General features: G+C 42.2%; 1 long non-coding RNA gene across 1 annotated transcript; it reads right to left on the bottom strand.

Moving 5' to 3' along the window:
• Positions 1-209: 209 nt before the first annotated feature.
• LOC133401595 (uncharacterized) lies at positions 210-21,656 on the bottom strand. Its single transcript, XR_009768437.1, has 3 exons — positions 21,545-21,656; positions 2,663-2,695; positions 210-388 (listed from the first exon to the last, which is right to left on the bottom strand). It is a non-coding gene; the product is annotated as an uncharacterized LOC133401595 (long non-coding RNA).
• Positions 21,657-23,204: the final 1,548 nt, after the last annotated feature.

A 23,204-nucleotide genomic window follows, 5' to 3' on the forward strand; every position in this document is an offset into this window, starting at 1 on the left:
TTAGCACTATGTTAGCATTAAGTATTCTTCTGGTGACCTATGACTGGAGGGACCTTTCACAGCAGCATCCGCGGTTCACATGGGACTTGTTTGCAACCCTGTGGCCCCTCCCCACCACTCCCCACTTATCCTGTTGCAACTCAAGCCTGACTTCCCACCGCTTCCTCTCCATGTGTTTCTTATCAGCGGGCGGCCAGATAAGCGCCCGTACCTGCAGGCCTACAGGCTGGGAGGTGATCACCAAAGACTGGAACAAGTGGCAGCATCTTCAAACTATTCTGGCTGTTTCCATTCACAGCTGTGAGTCATCCGGAACCGAGCAGCTGAGGACGTTATTAATGCAGGAAGATAGCGGCTCCACAGAGGCAGGAAACCACGTGTCCAGTTGCTGTGAGATTGAACACAAAAAAAGTAGCAGTTTGTCAAACTCTGCAAACTTTTGACCCTTCGCCTAGCTTGTTTTATGTTTTTTTTTTTTTTTTTTTTTTTGCAGAAAAGAGCGAAATGTCCTCACTTTTTTTCCCCTTCTCAACATGGACCAACCCTAATAATTGGAAGCAGACACAGTCACAGCGCCCCGAATGGTGGACATGATTGCAAGCAGGCGGCCCCTTCAAATGCTCAGAAGCCGGTGAACACGACAGCACGATGTAAACGAGGTTGTCGTATTGAAAAAAAAAAAAAGTGTTTCACATTACCTCGCGCCAACTCGCAGTTCATAAAGGATTTCACAGACTGTAAATATCTCTCACCGTGTTTATGTTAAAATTATGTGATTACAAGCAGATAAAAAGCAACTGGATTTACGTTGTAAGTGACACAAATCCGATCGGAAATCATCAGATCAGTCTCGGGCCTCATCTAAAAGTGGATAAAAATCCAAAACATGGATTAAAATGTGTCATTGTAAATATAAGTAAATATCAAAGGCGCTATAAAGTTCTATCAGACTTCTGGCAGTAGAACTAATTTAGTGAAATTCTTGTGACAACTTGCATGATTTTGTGGAAGTCTTGTGTAAGCATAAGTATCTAAAGGTATGAGAAAGTCTCACAGAATTAAAATAAAATGTGGCGATTTAAAGTCTTAAATTACAAGAGTTGAAAACAGCTCACATAATTAGGGTTGTCACTAGCAAATCTTTTGAGAATCGAATGTCCTATTTTGTCGAGTACTCGAGTAATCGCCCCCTAAACACCAACCCCTCTCCCCACCTTTTTTTTTTTTTTTTTTAACTACTAAAAATGTATTTTCATTTAAGAAGGCTGGATTTAAACTGCATATGTTGGTACTGAGTTTATGGTATAAACTCTGTATAACGAAAATAGCCTTTGCTAAACAGTTAGCATTCGCCGTTAGCATTAGCGTGCTAGCAATTACCTTTCTGGATTAAAAAAATAAATGCTTCTCACTTGAAACTAAACTGCAATAATATTAGTTGTTTTTCACAGAGGATAAAGAATATATGTCAATTATATATATATATATATATATATATATATATATATATATATATATATATATATATATATATATATATTGTCTGTCTGCATGTGTTGTTAGCGTTTGTGTTCAAATTTAAGTTGTTTAAAAGTTTATAAGTTCAGCAACACCGACGCTAGTGTCGTTAGCCCCTGCATGGACTTTTGCTTTGTATGTTAGCAGTAAGCTAGCAGAATTTCGTAAGGCAAATTTAAGTGGTTTGGTTAAATTGTGTATACAGCATGTATGATGAGGTTCTTATATATTCATACAATTTTCACAGTCAAAACGGCCCTCTGAGGGAAACCAGAACGATGATGTGGCCCGTGACAAAATTCAGTTTGACAGCCCTGTCTTAGATCATTTCTCTGTGTACAAATATTGTCAAAGTGTTTTCCATTTAATCACAGCTGCGTCTGAAGTCAATCAAAGCCACAAAACTGCCGTTTCGATCTGGCTACAAGCTTGTAATAGTCTCCCAACTTTGGTGCTGCCTTTTGTCTCGGTCGCTTCACTACATGGGCTTTCCGCTTCTTTGTGCACAAACACTTTGTAGTCTGCAGCCGAGCTTTTGACTCCAATTTGTGCTCGTTAGACTGCGCCGATTTGCGCCTTCCCTGGAGATCAATACCTGTGCTCGTCCACTCGGCCGCATTCTGCTCGACAAGCTGCAGGGACTGATAACGAGGAAGAAGAAGAAGAAGTAGCGGGAGATTGCAAAGAGACGACTTGTGCGGGGAATGACAACAAGTTTAATCTGGAATTGCTTTTATTGCGAGGGCTGTGACTTCCCCCCCTCATCTCAGTCCTTTTTGTGGACTTTTAATTAGCGCATGCATGAAACCACTTGAGGTTTTCAATGTTTGGGTCATAAAAAGCCTCAAACTGATTAAGACTCATGTGACTCTCCTTTTGGAAATTCAAGATAATATTCTTTTTAAAGATTAGCAGAGTGGAGATGTGCATATTATTATTATTAGTCCGCCAGGTGAGACCATCTCGTTGGAATTCACTTAGAAAACATTGCGTATAATTGGAATCTCCTCGGCGCTGATTAGAAAAGTCTAACAAAAGGTGACGCGGAGTGTGTTGTCGTACTTTCAAATGTGTATGAACTGCCATGGTGATGTCACTCTGAAAGACAATTAAAAGAAGAGCAGAGAAGCAAGTCCAACAGTACCTTGTATTGTCACGTTAACTTTTTTCAGGAGCACTGAAAAATAAAGAGCGAAATATTACAATGCAAAACTTGAAGATCTTGTCAAGTTACAATTAGTACAAGCTTTAGAAACCTCAAAAAATATGTCACACTGTATTGCAGTTACTGCTCTAAAATGTATAATTTTGAATTGTTTTTGTTTTTGTTTCCACTGAAGGCAATCCATTTTATTTTTATGTTTCTACAAACCCCAATTCCAAAGTTGGGAGGTTGTGTAAAATCCATCCATCCATCCATCCATCCATCCATCGTCTTTATTACTTATCCTCACTCGGGTCGCGGGCTGCTGGAGCCTATCCCTGCTATCATCAGGCAGGAGGCGGTGTACACCCTGAACTGGTCTCCAGCCAATCGCAAGGCACATAGAAACAAACAACCTTTCGCACTCACATTCACACCTACGGGCAATTTAGAGTCTTCAATAAACCTACCATGCATGTTTTTGGGATGTGGGAGGAAACCGGAGTGCAAGGAGAAAACCCACCCAGGCACCGGGAGAACATGCAAACGCCACACAGGCGGGGCCGGGATTTGAACCCCGGTCCGCAGAACTGTGAGGCAGATGTGCTAAACAGTCGTGCGACGTGCCGGCTTGTGTAAAATCAATAAAATTAAAATGTAGTACAACAGTAAACTGAGTGTTTATTTAAACAAACCAGCTGCAGACAACCTTGGCGTTTCTCTCGACAAATAATATGACTTTAGTCACAGAAGATTGCAACTTCATGCTCAGATTTATTTTTATAGGGATCACGTTGACTTGAGTAAAAAATGGAGCAGAGTGTTGTTACTTTAGTGCAGACAACCTTGGAGCTTTTCTTCCAATCTCGATTATCGCATAATGGTTGCATAGTGATATTAACGTTATCGTTGGCAAAAAAAAAATATTCTCATTCCAACTTTGGGAGCCTGTGGAAAGGTCCCTGCGCTACCCTCGTGACGATCCAACTTCCATCCAGTTCACATGAAAAAGCTCCCCTGTTTGACAGTCTAATTGGACACTGCTGTGTTCCCCGGTGACCTCCTTTCTTAATGCTCGGCGAAAAGCAACACTGGTGTTAAATCAAGCCGGCAGCAGATGGCATCTAACTAAACAACTCCCCTTTTTATGAGGAACGCAGAGAGTAAACTGTGGTTTTGTGTAACTCGTAACCCGCAGCGAAGCCAACTCAAGGCCGCTGGAGAGCAGATTAAGACGAAGGACAGGCTCTACGTGATCCACTGTGACTCAGCCAATCATCTGACTCTTGTTACGCTGAAAGCCGAGGCAGGCATTAGCGCTGGAATGTGACCAGCTACACGCTGCAAATGGCTTCCACCGGAGTTGGGGACAAAGTGTGCAGGGACAAATTAAGTCCTCCGGGCTCCGCTGTCTCTTTGCGGAAGGGGGGCACGGGATGCCGGTCATGGGAGCGCAGCGGTTTGAAGTAACCCAGTTCAAATACTTTGATACTGTACTATCATTACAGTGATGTTTTCAGAGACAAGTGTCCTTCCTTACTTACGAGTTTATCACGATACAAGCCGTCATTCAGCCGATTTTTTCCTTTGACTTGAGAGCAAAAATTTTAGATGCAAGGATTATATGAATTCAATTCACAATAAGCAACAGCTTGATAGATTTGATAGATAGTGAACAATTCTTATAAACAGATTTGTCAAGCTGTTTATTGCCACTTCCAGTTGACAGTAAACATAAAACAGATAATAACTTGTGTATTTGAAAGACGCACATATCTTTGCTTTGGATAAATCTGTTTAGCATAATGCTAACAAACAATGCAAATCGCCATAGTCGGGCTAATGAATAGCATCTGTGTCAGAGTCTAACAACTCTTTAAACAATGGATATTTGAACACAAACAGTGGAGCAACACGTGTAGACAGATAATAGAACCATCCTCACAGCTACCTGTATATATTGTTTATCCTCTGCGAAGAACAACTAATAATACTGCATCTAAGTGTGGAGTTTTGACCGACACCGTGTACATCCGTGTGTCTCCATTATACTGCCCCAGGTGGCCAAGGTACACACACCAGGAGGAGCAGCACAGTGTTCATTGAATTTGAGGAAATCATTTAATTGTTTACATTCTATTTAATGATGTCATTACTGTATGTTTTTTATGAAATACAATATATTATATATAATATAAAAATTATCCTTGTTAAAAATATATGACAAAAATCTGTAATGGATTAATGGCATTTGATGTAATAAAAAGAAGACAAGTTTATTTTAAAGGGATTGTTTTTACATGAGCGGCATGGTAACGTACTGGTTAGCACATCTGCCTCACGGTTCTGGGGACCGGGGTTCAAATCCCGGCCCCGCCTGTGTGGAGTTTGCATGTTCTCCCCGTGCCTGCGTGGGTTTCCTCCGGGCACTCCGGTTTCCTCCCACATCCCAAAAACATGCAGGGTAGGTTAATTGAAGACTCTAAATTGCCCGTAGGTGTGAATGTGAGTGTGAATGTTTGTTTGTTTGTATGTGCCCTGCGATTGGCTGGCAACCAGTTCAGGGTGTACCCCGCCTCCTGCCCGATGATAGCCGGGATAGGCTCCAGCACGCCCGCGACCCTAGTGAGGAGAAGCGGCTCAGAAAATGGATGGATGGATGGAAGTCTCTGTACTTCTACTTGAGGACAGAGTGTTAGTACTTTTGCCACCGCGTATGGAATGGGAGCGAGCCTGGCTGATCATCTGACTTGCATTTTGGAGTTAAAATGCAATCCCGATGTCTGGCGTTCCCACTGAATAAGAAGTGACATCATCACAAGGAGACCATTCCAAAAAGCCTCCACCGACAACATAGGCCGTCCAAACTGTCAAATCATCAAAGACACCAAAAGGACTAATACACAGCTCTTAATCGATTAGTCAATCAATCAGGATCAGGGCTTGGATGACAGCCTTTTGGTTGTGCCTACAACTGTATGGTTCCAACTTCTTAGGAACGGTTTGGGGAAGTTCCTTTTCAGTTCCAAAGTGAGGTACTTAAAGCCATGCTTAATTGAGTTTAGTGTGGAAGAACAGCATCGGCATTAAATAGAATAGAGATTGGACACAAATTCCCACACACCCTCCAAAACTTGGTGAAAGTCTTCACAGAGAATCTTATCCAATACTGGGATCTAAAGTCAAGAATTGTTAGATTATAACCCTCTAAAGGAAATGTTTGCCAATCAGAAGCCTGAAGAAAGTCATTTCCAGAAAAGCCCTGTGACAACATCAAGGAAATGGGAACATGTATTACATTTTACATTTTTAATTACAGAACTTTCAGTACAGTACAGAGGTATACCATATTCCCACACAAAAGATATAGGGGTTCCTTAAGATAGATACGAGTGTAATTTGTTCCATGGCCATGCTCGTAACTCAAAGCACTTGTAAATCATCTTTCCCTGTTGTGTAAATTGGAAATGCCATTCCAGCCTCCCCCTAAAAAAAAACAACTGAAATGTGTTGTTTGTAATGTTGTTGTTTTTTTATTAGAAAAATAGACCTTTATAATGTTGTATGTTTTTTTTTAAAAAAAGGACATCAATGACATAATCAAACAGAATGTAAATAAATTAGCAGTTTTGCCATCATGCAATGGACATTGTGCTGATCATTCTGGTGTGCGCACCTTGCCCACCTGGAGGTAGTCTAATACAGACATACTGTACATAGAGACGGTCTCAGCGCCTCACTAAGCTGCAGTAATATTAGTCATTCTACGCAGCGGATAAGGAATATTATGGCTGTGAGTATTGTTATATTAAATGTGTTGCTCCACCGTTTGTGTTCAAATATCCGTTGGTAAGGTTTATAACCTTTAAGCAACTATTGATGCTATTCATTAGCTTGTCTAGGGCGTTTTGCATTGTGTGCTAGCATTAAACTAAACTTCAACTGGGAAGAGCAATAAACAGCTTGAAGCCTCTTTTTGACAAATTGTTCACTATCTGGTAGTATCTCACATTGACAATAATAAAACAATACTCACCAGCATATATTCGTTATTTTCCATGAAGAACAACTAATAATACTGCAGCTTACTGAGGAGCTGAGACATCTCCATGTATATGTCTGTATTATATAGCCCCCCGGCAGCACGGTGGCCGACTGGTTAGAGCATCAGCCTCACAGTTCTGAGGACCCGGGTTCAATCCCCGGCCCTTTTCTCCGGGCACTCCGGTTTCCTCCCACATCCCAAAAACATGCATTAATTGGAGACTCTAAATTGCCCGTAGGCATGACTGTGAGTGCGAATGCTTGTTTGTTTGTATGTGCCCTGCGATTGGCTGGCAACCAGTTCAGGGTGTACCCCGCCTCCTGCCCGATGACAGCTGGGATAGGCTCCAGCACGCCCGCGACCCGAGTGAGGAGAAGCGGCTCAGAAAATGGATGGATGGATATATAGCCCCCAGGTGGCCAAAGCAAGCACACCAGAAGAAGCAGCACATCTATTTAATTGTAATTAAATAATTACATTAATAATTATTATTATTTATTGAAAGTAAAAATATTTGGCAAAAACGTTTTTCTACACATTTTATTTAAGTGTCAATATTGTATGTTTTTACAAATAAACAATATAGTAGAGTGCAACTTATTTTAAAAAAATTACAAACATTTTGATTGTTTTTTTTTGGGGGGGCGGAGTCTGGAACAGATTAAAGGCATTTCCATTCATTTAAATTGGGAAAGATGATTTGAGATATGACTGTTCTGAGTTACAAGTGTGGTCACGGATTCAACTCTTATCTCAAGGCACCACTGTATCACGTAAACGTCAAACTGGTATTGGTGGGGTATATAGCCTCTGTGTTTTGACATTGCACCTTCATTGGCATGCTATTTCCAATTTCCATCGACATTCGGAAGAGGTCTGATTCCAATCTCATTCCTCTTTCTGTATATCCCCATCTCGCCATTTGAGAGCAAAAAAATTTGAATTGTGTGACTTGAGCCATGTAAATCCAGCCTTTGATGGGAAAGCAAGTAAGTTAATCTCCTTAGTCAACGCTATCCCACTAAAACCTGAGTGTGGTAGTCCACAAGCTTCATTGTTTGAGTACATCATTTTCAGATCCCTTGAGTGAACCGACTCAAACGTGTCATCCTGGCGACCTGCGGCATTAAATCCCCCGCAGTTCACTCATCCAGTGGCGATAAAACCTCAGCAAAGGTTTTGTGGGATACGTTTACAAAAGTAAAGTTTGTAAGGGAGCCCAGAAACCTTTGCAGCCAGCCGCCCTGGTGGTGGTGGTGAGGACGACATTCCCGCTAGTAGTTGATGAAGACGGATTTGGTCCTGGAATGGAGATACAAGTGTGTGTGTGTGTGTGTGTGTGTCTGTTAGTGTGCGTGTGTGTTTGTGTCTGTTTTGTGTCTGTTTTTGTGTTTACATGTGTGTGTATTTTTGTGTGTTTGTGTTTGTGGGTGTGTCTTAGTGTTTGTGTGTGTGTGTGTGTGTCTGTCTGTGTTTGGTCTGCGTGAATGTTCATGTTTATGTTTCGTGTGTGTGTGTGTGTTTGTGTGCATTGTGTGTGTTTGTATGCGTGTCTGTGTTTTGTTGGTGTGAATGTGCTAGTGTGCTTATGTTTGTGTGTGCGTGTGCATGTGTGTATATGCATGTTTTGGGGTGTTTTTTTGTGTTATTTTTGTGCGTTGTTTGTTTGTGTGTGTTTGTGTCTCTATCTGTCTGTGTGTGTTTGGTCTGTATTAGTGTTCATGTTTGTGTTTTGTGTGTATTTGTTTGTGTGTTCATTGTTGTGCGTTCGTGTATTTTTTGTGTGTTTGTGTGTGTGTGTGCATGTATTTAGTGTGTGTGTGTTTTGGGATGTTTTTTGCGTGTGTTGTTTGTGTGCGTGTCTGTTTTAGGGTGTTTTGTGCATGTGTTTTTGTGTGTGCATGTGTTTGTGTGTGGGTTGATTTCACTATTATTATTAATATTGTTATGATGATGATGATGATGATGATGATAATGATGATGATGATGATGATGATGATAATGATGATGATGATGAAGATGATGATGATTATTATTATTATTATTTTTTTTTTTTTTTAATGATTATTATTATTATTCCAGCAACTAAAATCGCTGTTTTGGGGCTTTAATTATTATCATTCTAACAACAAAATACAAAGTCAAAGTTATGATTATTATTCCAACAACTAAATCATCATTCGACACATCAGTTTTGTGCAGTTTTCCACACGAGTCTTTTTTATGACTAACTAAAAATTTATGTTGTCATCACAATAATGAATGATTTTTTTTTTTAAGTCAAAGCGGGGTTGAATATTTAAATAGTCAATAACAGGGAAATCTAATAATGTTTGCGATGGAGCAGCAAGGGAAGCAAATTGCTTGTTTCACGCCGATACTTGATCCACGCGAGACAAGCGATGTCTTACTGGTGGAAAGATTGATTTTTAAATCAAGTCCAACTAAAGTGTGCTAAATCTCTCTGTCTGGAAAAAAAATCCATCCACATTTGCTCTTTCTAGCTCTCACACTGTGAACAAGCAAACATGTTTGTCTGGCAAACAAAAACTTTCCCATACAAACATGCAGTTTGAAAACCTTGATTTTCCATGGATTTTGGCCAAATATTTTTTTTATTATTTATTACTCCACCCATCCATCCATCCATCCATCCATCCATTTTCTACTGCTTATCCGAGGTCGGGTCGCGGGGGCAGGAGCTTTAGCAGGGACACCCAGACTTCCCTCTCCCCAGCCACTTCATCCAGCTCTTTCGGGGGGATCCAGAGGCGTTCCCAGGCCAGCCGAAAAACATAGTCTCTCCAACGTGTCCTGGGTCATCCCCAGGGTCTCCTCCTGGTGGGACAGGCCCGGAACACCTCACCAGGGAGGTGTCTGTGAGGCATCCAAATCAGATGCCCCAGCCACGTCATCTGGCTCCTCTCGATGTGGGGGAGCAGCGACTCTACTCTGAGATCCTCCGAGCTTCTCACCATATCTCTAAGGGAGAGCCCGGACACCTTGCGGAGGAAACTCGCTTGTATCCGAGATTTTGTTCTTTCGGTCACGACCCACAGCTCGTGACCATAGGTGAGGGTAGGAATATAGATCGACCGGTAAATTGAGAGCTTTGCCTTTCGGCTTAGCTCCTTCTTAACCACAACGGACCGATACAAAGTCCGCATCACTGCAAACGCAGCACCAATCCGCTTGTCGATCTCCCGTTCCATTATTCCCTCACTCGTGAACAAGACCCTAAGATACTTGAACTCCTCCACTTGGGGCAGGATCTCATGCCCAACCTGGAGAAGGCACGGCACCCTTTTCCGACTGAGGACCATGTTCTCAGATTTGGAGGTGCTGATTCTCATCCCAGCCGCTTCACACTCGGCTGCGATCTGCTCTAGTAAGAGTTGGAGATCACAGCTTGATGAAGCCAACAGAACTACATCATATGCAAAAAGCAGAGATGCAATACTGAGGCCACCAAACCGGACCCCATCTACGCCTCGGCTGTGCCTTGAAATTTTGTCCATAAAAGTTACCCTGCCGAGGGTGTAGAGCTGGTCCACTGTTCTATGGCCAGGACGAAAACCACACTGCTCCTCCTGAATCTGAGATTCGACTTCCCGACGGACCCTCCTCTCCAGCACCCCTAAATAGACCTTACCAGATAGGCTGAGGACTGTGATCCCCCTGTAGTTGGAACACACCCTCCGGCCACCACCCCAGTCTGCCAATCCAGAGGCACTGTCCCCGATGTCCACGCGATGTTGCAGAGGCGTGGCAACCAGGACAGCCCCACAACATCCAGAGCCTTTTAGCAACTCCAGGCGAATCTCACCCACCCCCGGGGCCTTGCCACCGAGGAGCATTTTAACCACCTCGGTGACCTCAACCCCAGAGATAGGAGAGCCCAGACTCTGCTTCCTAATGGGAAGGCATGTTGGTGGAATTGAGGTCTTCTAAGTATTCTCGCCACCGACTCACAACGTCCCGAGTTGAGGTCAGCAGCGCCCCATCCCCACTCTACACAGTGTTGGTGGTGCACTGCTTTCCTCTCCTGAGACGGCGGATGGTGGACCAGAATTTCGTCGAAGCCGTCCGGAAGTCTTTCTCCATGGCCTCACCAAACTCCTCCCATACCCGACTTTTTCCTTCAGCGACCTGCTGCATTCTGCATGCTTGGACCGGCTGTCCAAGCATTCCGCTTGGACAGCCGGTACCCATCAGCTGCATCAGGAGTCCCACAGGCAAAAAAAGCCCGATAGGACTCCTTGTTCAGCTTGACGGCATCCCTCACCGTTGGTGTCCACGAACGGGTTCGGAGATTGCCGCCACGACAGGCGCCGACCACCTTACGGGCACAGCTCCGGTCGGCCGCCTCAGCAATGGAGGTGCGGAACATGGTCCACACGGATTCGATGCCCCCCACCTCCCCCGGAACATGAGCAAAGTTCTGTCGGAGGTGGGAGTTGAAACTCCTTCTGACAGGGGATTCTGCAAAGACGTTCCCAGCAGACCCTCACAATACGTTTGGGCCAGCCACGTTGGACCGGTATCTTCCCCCACCATCGGAGCCAACTCACCACCAGGTGGTGATCAGTTGACAGCTCCGCCCCTCTCTTCACCCGACTATCCAGGACATGAGGCCGCAAGTCCGCTGACACGACCACAAAGTCGATTATCGAACTGCGACCTAAGGTGTCCTGGTGCCAAGTGGACGTGTGGACACCCTTATCCTTGAACATGGTGTTCGTTATGGACAATCCGTGATGAGCACAGAAGTCCAATAACAGAACACCGCTCGGGTTCTGATCCAGGGGGCCGTTCCTCCCAATGACGCCCTTCCAGGTCTCACTGTCATTGCCCATCAGCATTGAAGTCCCCCAGCAGAACGATGGAGTCCCCAGCGGAGCGCTCTCCAGCACCCCCTCCAAGGACTCCAAAAAGGGTGGGTACTCTGAACTGCTGTTTGGTGCATAGGCACAAACAACAGTCAGGACCCTTCCCCTCACCCGAAGGCGGAGGGAGGCTACCCTCTCGTCCACCGGGGTGAACATACAGGCGCCGGGGGCAATAAGTATACCCACACCTGCTCGGCGCCTCTCACCGTGGGCAACTCCAAAGTGGAAGAGAGTCCAACCCCTATCGAGAGGACTGGTACCAGAGCCCAAGCTGTGTGTGGAGGCGAGTCTGACTATAGATAGTCGGAACTTCTCGACCTCCCACACCAGCTCGGGCTCCTTCCCTGCCAGAGAGGTGACATTCCACGTCCCTAGAACCAGCTTCTGTAGCCGGGGATGGGATCGACAAGGTTCCCGCCTTCGACCACCGCCCAGCTCGCACTGCACCTGACCCCTATGGCCCCTCCCACAGGTGGTGAGCCCATGGGAAGGGGGACCCACGTTACCCTTTCGGGCTGTGCCCGGCCGGGCCCCATGGGTGCAGGCCTGGCCACCTGCATTTCTTGGTGATTTGATTATTCTGATTATTATTCTACCAAGTAATCACATTTTAATTTTTTTTTTATTACTCCAGCAACTACATCACATTTTTAGTGGGCTTCATCATTTTCGTAGCTTTAATTATCATCACTTCAGGGAGTAATCGTCGCTCTGGGAGCTTTAAATATCTATCCATCCATGGTCTGAGCCGCTTCTCCTCACTACGGTTGCAGGCATGCTGGAGTCTATCCCAGCTATCATCGGGCAGGAGGTGGGGTACACCCTGAACTGGTTGCCAGCCAATCGCAGGGCACATATAAACAAACAACCATTTGCACTCACATTCACACCTACGGGCAATTTAGAGTTGTCAATCAACCTACCATGTATGTTTTTTGGGATGTGGGAGGAAACCGGAGTGCCCGGAGAAAACCCACGCAGGCACGGGGAGAACATGCAAACTCCCCACAGGCGGGGCCGTGGATTGAACCCCAGTCCTCAGAACTGTGAGGCAGACACTCTAACCAGTCGGCCGGCTTTAAATATTATAATCATTATTCTAGCAACTAAATGACCTTCTGGGGACAAATATTATTACTACAGCAAAGAAATCACCTTTTTAGTTGCTTTAATTTTCATCAGTCTAGGAAATAATCAGCTTTCTGGGGTCTTCAATTGTTATGATTATTATGCTAGCACCAATGTCACCGACTGGGGGCTTTAATTATGATCATTCTAGCAAAAAATCTAATTTCTATTAGCTTTAATGATCATGATTAATATTCGAGGAACTAATTAATCTTTTGGACGGGCTTTAATTATTATTATTCCAGCAATTCATTATCTTTCAGTGAGATTTAAATTGTATTAATTATTACCATTATGATGACATTAACAAAACCTTAAATTATTATTATACTAGCAACTACATGACCCTTTTAGGGAATTTACTTATTATAATTTTAGCACCTAACACACCTTTTTGGGGGCATTAAGTATTTGATTATCATGACAGCCTTTGTGGGGGATTTCATTATTTTGAATTACTACTAGTAGTACGACTTGTACTACTGTATCTGGAAGACACCCCTGTAAATCCCCTCTAAAGCCACTCATTAGCTTCTCCAAAGAGTGATACAATATTAGCACCGGCCACTATTGTATCTGATTGACACGAAATGTGACGCACATGTTCATCTTGAAAGGGACGCATGAAAATCAATACGGAACCTACGCTGTGAAACCTACAGATTGTCAGCCATTTTGGTTTAAAGGTGGCGTCCGTTTCCAGTTGTATTCTGCCTTCACACCTGTTGGCGCTTCCATCATAAATCATAAGTCAATAAAATATGTAATCGTCAGGTTATTTATGGGGACCACCGACTGCCATCATCACCGGCGTAATGCTCGTTAAGAACTTGTCACCCACATAAATCCCGCCGCTCCACTGGAACTATTTCCCCTCCTCCCGCCATTTAGCAATGACCGCCACCAAGGTCGGACAAAGCCATTCATTGCCTAACGGATCTTTTCACCCTCCTCAACTACTTAAACATGACCCTTGTGAAGGACACCTGGATCACACTATTGTATACTTACTGCTTGGGGGGCAGGTGGGGGCTAGGGTTTCAAAGGGGTGAAAATTTTCCTGCAAAGTGAAAAGTTGCTGGTAAATTTCTATGGGAAGTGAAGCTGGGAAATTTTTTAATTGTTTCAAATTGGAAAGAACCGGGAAATGATATACAAACCCCGATTCCAATGAAGTTGGGACGTTGTGTAAAACAAAAATGAAAAACTGAATACAATGATTTGCAAATCCTTCTCAACCTATATTCACCTGAATACTGTGGAGGACCAAGAGTGCAAAAATTAAATAAATATGAAAGTATATGTATCATGCAGTATTTAATTACTTCAGTAATTGTTCAATTATTAAAATTTCTATACTGTGTGTATATATATATATATATATATATATATATATATATATATATATATATATATACACACACACAGTGGGTACGGAAAGTATTCAGACCCCTTTAAATTTTTCACTCTTTATTATATTGCAGCCTGATGCTAAAATCATTTAAGTTCTATTTTTCCTCATTAATGTCATATTGACAGAAAAACATGCAATTATTGAAATTTTTGCAGATTTATTAAAAAAGAAAAACCGAAATATCACACAGCCATAAGTATTCAGACCCTTTGCTCAGTATTTATTAGAAGCACCCTTTTGAGCTAATACAGCCATGAGTCTTTTTGGGAATGATGCAACAGGTTTTTCACACCTGGATTTGGGGATCCTCTGCCATTCCTCCTTGCAGATCCTCTCCAGTTCTGTCAGGTTGGATGGTGAACGTTGGTGGACAGCTATTTTCAGGTCTCTGTAGAGATGCTCAATTGGGTGTAAGTCAGGGCTCTGCCTGGGCCATTCAAGAACAGTCACGGAGTTGTTCTGAAGCCACTCCTGTATTTTAGCTGTGTGCTTAGGGTCGTTGTCTTGTTGGAAGGTGAACCTTCGGCCTAGTCTGAGGTCCTAAGCACTCTGGAGGATGTTTTCGTCCAGGATATCCCTGTACTTGGCCGCATTCATCTTTCCTTCGATTGCAACCAGTCTCCAAGGCCCTGCAGCTGAAAAGCACCCCCACAGCATGATGCTGCCACCACCATGCTTCACTGTTGGGACTGTATTGGACAGGTGATGAGCAGTGCCTGGTTTTCTCCACACATGCCACTTAGAATTAAGGCCAACTGTTTCTATCTTGGTCTTATCAGGCCAGAGAATCTTATTTCTCACCATCTTGGAGTCCTTCAGGTGTTTTTTAGCAAACTCCATGCAGGTTTTCATGTGTCTTGCACTGAGGGGAGGCTTCCGTCGGGCCACTCTGCGATAAAGCCCTGACTGGTGGAGGGCTGCAGTGATGGTTGACTTTCTAGAACTTTCTCCCATCTCCCGACTGCATCTCTGGAGCTCAGCCACAGTGATCTTTAGGGTCTTCTTTACTTCTCTCACCAAGGCTCTTCTCCCCCGATTGCTCAGTTTGGCTAGACGGCCAGCTCTAGGAAGGGTTCTGGTCGTCCCAAACGTCTTCCATTTCAGGATTATGGAGGCCACTGTGCTCTTAGGAACCTTAAGTGCAGCAGACCTTTTTTTGTAACCTTGGCCAGATCTGTACTTTGCCACAATTCTGTCTCTGAGCTCTTCGGGCACTTCCCTTGACCTTATGATTCTCATTTGCTCTGACATGCACTGTGAGCTGTAAGGTCTTATATAGACAGGTGTGTCGCTTTCCTAATCAAGTCCAATCAGTATAATCAAACACAGCGGGACTCCAATGAAGGTGTAGAACCATGTCAAGGATGATCAGAAGAAATGGACAGCACCTGAGTTAAATATAGGAGCGTCACAGCAAAGGGTCTGAATACTTATAGCTGTGTGATATTTCAGTTTTTCTTTTTAAATAAATCTGCAAAAAAATCAACAATTCCGTTTTTGTCTGTCAATATGGGGTGCTGTGTGTACATTAATGAGGGAAAAAAAATTACTTAAATGATTTTAGCGAATGGCTGCAATATAACAAAGAGTGAAAATTTTAAGCGGATCTGAATACTTTCCGGTGGCCGACTGGTTAGCACATCTACCTCACGGTTCTGAGGACAGGGGTTCAAATCCCGGCCCCGCCAGTGTGGAGTTGGCATGTTCTCCCCATGCCTGGGTGGGTTTTCTCCGGGCACTCCGGTTTCCTCTCAAAAACATGTGTGGTAGGTTGATTGAAGACTCTAAATTGTCCGTGAGTGCGAATGGTTGTTTGTTTATATGTGTCCTGCAATTGGCTGGCGACCAGTTCAGGGTGTACCCCGCCTTCCGCCCGAAGATAGCTGGGATAGGCTCAAGCAGCCCATGACCCTAGTGAGGCTAAGCGGTAAAGAAAATGGATGGATATTTATATATACTGTATCCTAAAGCTGTCCAAATATTTACTCTATATAAGGTATTAATGTCATGTATTTTACATGCATATCCGAACTTCTTTTTTGTATCTCATTTTAATAAACTCAATTTAATATTCCCTCTCGTTTCCCACTTTGTACAAACCATTTCATTTTTTTTCTATTTTATTCCGCCTGCTGTGTCATTTGTACTGTGAAGCAAACATTCCAAATAAGCATGCGGGTGGTAAATAAAAACATTTTTTCCTCCTGATTTGATTTCCATTCCAACGCCAGACGCAATATCTCCAACACAGATTGGAGTTTTGGTTAAACAAATACAGCTGCACGCCCGGTGGAAATAATCATATTGCCTGGTTAAAGCTCAACAGGCAAAGCAAATAAAGCTTAACTTTAAAAAAAATAATAATAATAATAATAATCTACCCCTAACAAGAAAAGGAAGGCTGAAAATCTGCATAAAAAAGGTTTTGTCATATACTGCCCTGCAGTTCCATTATTGGATCCGGGAGGGCACCTTGTGTCCTCTCTCTCCACCCTCCCTTCTCTGTTTTCAGCACCTGTCTTCAGTCAGCCTCATCACCACCGGTGTATATAAGTGCCTGTTCCCGGAACTCCTCGCTTAAGTATTGCAGCCTCTCCTAGCAGTACCATGGCCCACCTTATGTCAAGTAAGCTATACTGTTCCTCGCTTCCCTTGTTAACTCTTGTCTCCTTGTTCCCAGTGTTCCCCTGTGTTCCTGACCCACATAATTCCTGCCACCAAGCCAGCCACCTGTTCTGTCCACTGCCTGCCACCTGTCCACGCCACCGCCAGGACCACCTCCATAAGCTTTCCTCAATAAACTGTTCATCATTTTACATCTGCCTCCGCCTGCTCTTGGGTCCAGCTACTCCCCACACGTGACAGGTTTATTTTATTACATTTTAATGTAAGGACTGATGTGACACTTTGTAATAAGTAAAAATTAAACAAAATAAACTTAAAAGCCTCACAAAATCTACCTTTACATAAGAACATAATAACACTATGTTTTGGTATTAATGTTATTTTATATTTATTGATTTATATATATTTATATTTATTTAGGCGGCACGGTGGACGACTGGTTAGCACATCTGCCTCACAGTTCTGAGGACTGGGGTTCAAATCCCGGCCCCGCCTGTGTGGAGTTTGCATGTTCTCCCTGTGCCTGCGTGGGTTTTCTCCGGGCACTCCGGTTTCCGGTTTCCGTTTCCTCCCACATCCCAAAAACATGCATGGTAGGTTAATTGAGGACTCTGGATTACCCATGGGTGTGAATGTGAGTGTGAATGGTTGTTTGTTTATATGTGCCCTGCGATAGGCTGGCGACCAGTTCGGGGTGTACCCCGCCTCTCGTCCGAAGACAACTGGGATAGGCTCCAGCATGCCCGCAACCCTAGTGAGGATAAGCGGTGGAGAAAATGGATGGATGGAATGGATGGATATATTTAGTTATATTTATTTTATATACTATATTTTGACCACCTTATTTAGTTAAATTAGACTGATATTTCCTACTCCCTCGAATCCAGCAAGTGTCGGACCTAGATTAATTGACACCCGCCTAAAAATGTTTACAATTGCCTATACATATACAATCTAACACCAGCTATGATCCTAAAACATTTTAATATTACTATAATATAAAACTCTTCTTACAACACTAACCTTAAATATGAATGGCTGTTTTATTTTACTTCAACTAACAACCCAGGAAAAACTTAGCTCCTATCATACAAACCTTGTCTCCCAGTCGAGATATGTCACTTCAACATACTTCCTTGGCACCACTTCTTATTTCGACAAGGCTTTGGCAACATCTGGAGCCATCTTAAGGCATATCACAAAGACCACAAAATATGCAATTAGCTAAATTTGTCAGCAAATATCTGGAGATAGAATCCAGACAAAAAGAGAAACCATACAATGTTACCCCTACTAGAAAAAAAATCTCAGATTTTTAATCTATCATACCTTTTTTATGGGTTTTTACAGTATGAAGGCGTTCCCCTACTTACAAAAATTCACCTTATGAACATTTCGGACATACGAACACTTTTGTCTTAGCTGAAACATGTATTTAATACTTCCTTAATTCAGGATTTAGCTAACATAACATCAGTGCTAAATTCTGTTTAGCCCGTTTTTGGCGTTTCACATATTGTGTTACCATTGACCTATTGGACTTTTCCATCCATTTTCTGAGCCGCTTCTCCTCACTAGGGTCGCGGGCGTGCTGGAGCCTGTCCCAGCTGTCATCGGGCATGTGGCGGGGTACACCCTGAACTGGTTGCCAGCCAATCGCAGGGTACATAGAAACAAACAACCATTCGTACTCACAGTCATGTCTACGGCGATTTTGAGTCTCCAATTAATGCATGTTTTTGGGATGTGGGAGGAAACCGGAGTGCCCGGAGAAAACCCACGCAACATGCAAACTCCACACAGGCGGGGCCAGGGATTGAACCCAGGTCCTCAGAACTGTGAGGCTGACGCTCTAACCAGTCGGCCACCGTGCCTATTGGACTTTTATTTAGACAAAATTCTGATTTGGATTCATTATAAGATTTGGTTGAACATTTTGGCTTTTCACATATTATGTTACTATTGACCTATTGGACTTTCGTTTAGACGAAAGTCTGATTTGGATTCATTCTACGATTTGGTTGAACATTGTGGTGTTTAAATATACAATGTTTAATTTTTTTATGTGTCAGTTTTGACGTAAACGTCAACTGGGAGTGACAAATAAACAGTAGAAGCAAACATCTTTTGCCTTTAATTTGGAGAGGTGTGCGAGCGACAGTGTCCTTTTCATTTCCCGATAATGATTTTTAATATAAAATCATTGTTGTTGGGCAGAAACGTATGTCCAAATATGGTCAATTTCATATTTTTTCACAAAAAATCTGTCCCCACTTTGTCTGTTCTTAAACAATTTAATGTATTGAAAATAGCTTGAGAACTATTCTCCTAATGCTCTTGAATTCTCCTAATGCTCTTGAAAACTGCTGTGGGAGCCGGGCAAATTATGTCACCTTAAGATAGAAAGTCTCGATGTGTTTTAGACAATAACGAGTGAAAACAGTTAGTTTAGATACATTTGAGTAAGCCTATTTCGTTAAAAATGGATAGCTGTACTGCTTTGGTGCAGAAGGAACTGGTCAGCCAGAAAGTTACGTTTGCATGAAGATTAATTCCCGCCTATTAATCTGCTTAGTCAGATCATAGTTTTATTTAATACGTTAATCATGGCTCTAAGTCCTTTGAAAAAGAGTTTGGGAAGATGATGTAACCACGGTTGTTTGCATTTATGAAGTAGTAACAGCTTTTGGTCTGGTTGGAGAGTCGGTAGGAGCGCAGACTTTGATGTGGATAGTTGGCGCCGGTGGCGTGTTCGTAGCATTTTAATCAATGACAGCGTAATGAAGTAGTGATTTTTTCCCCCTGTGTCTCTCTATAATGCAGATTTTCAACTATTCCAAGTGGATCTGGAATGTAGCCCTTGCAATAAATGGCAGTTCACTGTAGGTACATTTGTGAATAGTGAACCGTGAATATGCGGGTAATACTGAAGTTATGATTGGTGTTGCAATGGATGGATGAATCCCCCCTGTTGCTCAATAAAGTCCATCTTATCTACAGCAACATGAAGAAGCACCATTGATCGTCCACCTCGCCGCTCCTCAGCCATTATCACACAAACGCATGCTAACGCGTCGAAACACTTCCTTTATTTTTTCCCTTCCATGTCGCCATTCTGTGAATATGAATCATGCAATGTGTGGTACAAGTGTTTCCTGCCTGGTGGACGTACAGGAGGCCTGCTCAGCCCTTACCTGACAAATAAGAGCTGACAACACGGCGCCTCGTTCCTTTGTCCCCCCAACCCCAAGCACGCCGTGTCCCTTTGCATACAGATTGCAAACCCTCATGGGAAAATGCACATCTGTGACACGTTCAGTAAGAGCTTGGTATGCAAAATCAATGTAACCTTATTTACATCACATTTAATAACAATAGACCTCTAATGTACCCTATTTATCTCACATTTATATGAAATGTTTAGCATGTACATCTAATGTACCATATTTACATCTTTTTTAAAGTTCTGTACACTAATGCAGGATAATAGCGTCAAATTTAAATATATACCCCTAATGTAGCATACTTATATCACATTTAATGTCTATACACCTTTTTCATATATCTACATTATATTTAATGTACAGAGCTCTAGTGTACCATATTTATGCCATATTTAATATCTTTATGTCTCCAATGTCCCACATTTAGATCATATTTAACATCCATACAACCATATTTACATCATATTGTTATGTATGTACCTCTAATATTTCCACCATACCACTTCTAATGTACTATATTTATCATCATATTCAAAGTACCATGTTTAAATCATATTCAATTTATCTATATTGTACCATAATGTACATGGCATTTAATGTACCTCTAATTTAGCATATCAGATTTGATGTTCTGCTCATCTCTAATGGACCATATTTACATCACATTAAATGTATGTACACCTGATGTACATTTACATCCTATTTCATGTCTCTACACCTCTAATGTACAATATTTATATCTTATTAAATGTATGTACCGCTGATATACCACATTTATATAATGTATAATGGTATGTCTACCTCTAATGTATCATGTTTACATCATATTTAATATCCATGCACCTCTCTTGTACCATATTTACGTCATATTTTTCCTTCATCCCGCCTCCCTAGTGTGACCGCGATTGGCCGGCATTTCTGTCACTGTCTTTGTAATCATTGGAGGGTCTCACCTGTCAATCATTAAAGAAGCCTCCTTAAATTTTATAACGAAGAGGTAGCGATTATATCCGGCTACACTGACACCTTGATGAGTGCACCAAGTTATAACAAAATGATTTCTTTGGTGTAATCTAGTGGTATTCTGGTGCCAATATGTTGAAGTGAGTTGATGAGCTTCATTTAGACAAAAGTAGTACTTTTCCACCATCTTGTGGCATCGATAGGCACTTTGCTGTTGTAAAGAATGGGACAAGCAGTTAAACAATCAAATAGAAAATAAGAATACTCGCAAGGAGCGACTCCGACTCCAGCTTTTGATGTCACTCACTAGGCCACACCCTTTAAAGGCACAAAGCCAACACAAATACCACAGTACATAAAGTACACTTAAGGAAACCAGTTTATTTCTACACATCCTCTTGAACCGATTCATGGCATTTAAATTCATTTCAGTGGGGAAAATCGATTTGTGTAACCAGCTTGGTCACAGAACAAATTCAACTCTTAAGTCATGGTACCACTATATTATGTTCGGTGCTTCCTGGTTGAACTTGACATATGTCCGAACAAGAACGCTATTCATTTTGAGGTGAAAGGTGAAATGAGAACATTCACCTGGCATCGCTCCGGAGACACCGCACTCCACAATCCATTAGCGGACCTTCGCTATCCATCTTGTTCCCTCGAGACCTCATCGCCGTCGTCTTGCTGGCGATGGAAACACTTTGGTGCGAGACGCCTCATTTGTCTGGAATATTGTACTGCCTGACAAGGAAAAAAAAAAAAAAAAGATTTGGATGTAGCTTTGTGATCATGTTTAAGATCTGGCCTTTAACACAACTAATGACAGAGCTTCAGCGTTGGCAAAGGTACCCACTCACACCCTGTATAGATGTTTGTGTAAAAAAGACCCAGATAAAAGTAGAAGTAATTATTCAACTTCTTTACTCAAGTAAAAGTAAAAAACAAGAACAGTCTCTGAAATGTACTTACGTACAAAAAGCAAAACGTAAATATGAATTTTTACTGTCAATTTTATTGGGTCAAGCCAAAAGTCACACAAAAAAAATTGCATTGAATGTTGCATCTGTTGTTTTTGTAAGTAATAGCTAGTTAGCGTTGCCGCAACATTCATGCTACCATAACAATGTGTTCTCGTAGCTTTGCTAAAGTTCTGAACTGACTGACAAAAAATGCTAAATTAGCTAATGATAACAACTGAAAAAATACACTTACTTACTTGTGTGTGTATATGTACACGCCTTGACTTCAGACTAATTTGTTCTGTGACCACCCTCATAACTCACAACACTCATGTCAAATCATAGTTCCCCATAGAAATGCCATTACTACGTTTCAGCCCTCCGAAAACACTAATAAAAAAATGTGTAAAGTGGGTTTAAATGAGAAAAGTAGCACGCTACATTATTGTACTTTATAATAACAATGTTATAACAAATAAATGGCTATAAAGCATTAAACCCTACTGTATGTGAATCATGATTTCATGCTTACAGTACATTGACGTGCCGCTCCTTCTGGTGTGTGCACGTTGGCCACTAGGGGCAGTATAATACAGACATACATAGTACATGAAGAAGAGAATCACAACCAAGTGACTCAGTAAGCTGCAGTAATATCAGTAGGTTTTCGGAGAGGATAAAGAATACTGTTTAGGCCCGTGGGTATCATTATATTGTCGGTTTACATGTATTGCTGGAGCATTTGTGTTCAAACATCCGTTGTTTAAAGGGTTATAATGTCTTGACTAGCGTTTTTCATTATGTGTAGCATTAAGCTAGCAGAATTTCGTAAATTATGTGGTTTGGTTAAATACACGTATATGTCTTTGTTTAATGTTTGCTTTGACAGTAAACTACAATTGCGAGTGGCAATAAACAGCATGAAGCCTATTTTTGGAGGAATGTTTCACTCTCTGCTACCTGTTGTGAAGTTCGCTGCCACCATCTAGCGCTTGTAACTCAACTTTTTGCTCACAACTTAAGACAAAAATTGGCTAAGCAATGGTTTGTATTTCGAAAAACTCAGAAGTTAGGTCACACGTAAGTCGAGGTACCACTGTACTCAAAGTACAGATACATATAATAATAAAAATATACTCAACTAGAGTAACACTTCTCACCACTGCGGCAGTTCGACCTGGCGTGTGGACAGTTGAACTAGAAATGGAGGGTATGAGCATGAGGTGTTTGTGATTGAATAGTGTTGAAGTGACAACAAGGTGGCTGAAGCTGTCTTGTCTTGGCTTGTCTTT

This window comes from Phycodurus eques, chromosome 4 (genome assembly GCF_024500275.1).
Source record: "Phycodurus eques isolate BA_2022a chromosome 4, UOR_Pequ_1.1, whole genome shotgun sequence".
Classification (NCBI taxonomy): domain Eukaryota; kingdom Metazoa; phylum Chordata; class Actinopteri; order Syngnathiformes; family Syngnathidae; genus Phycodurus; species Phycodurus eques.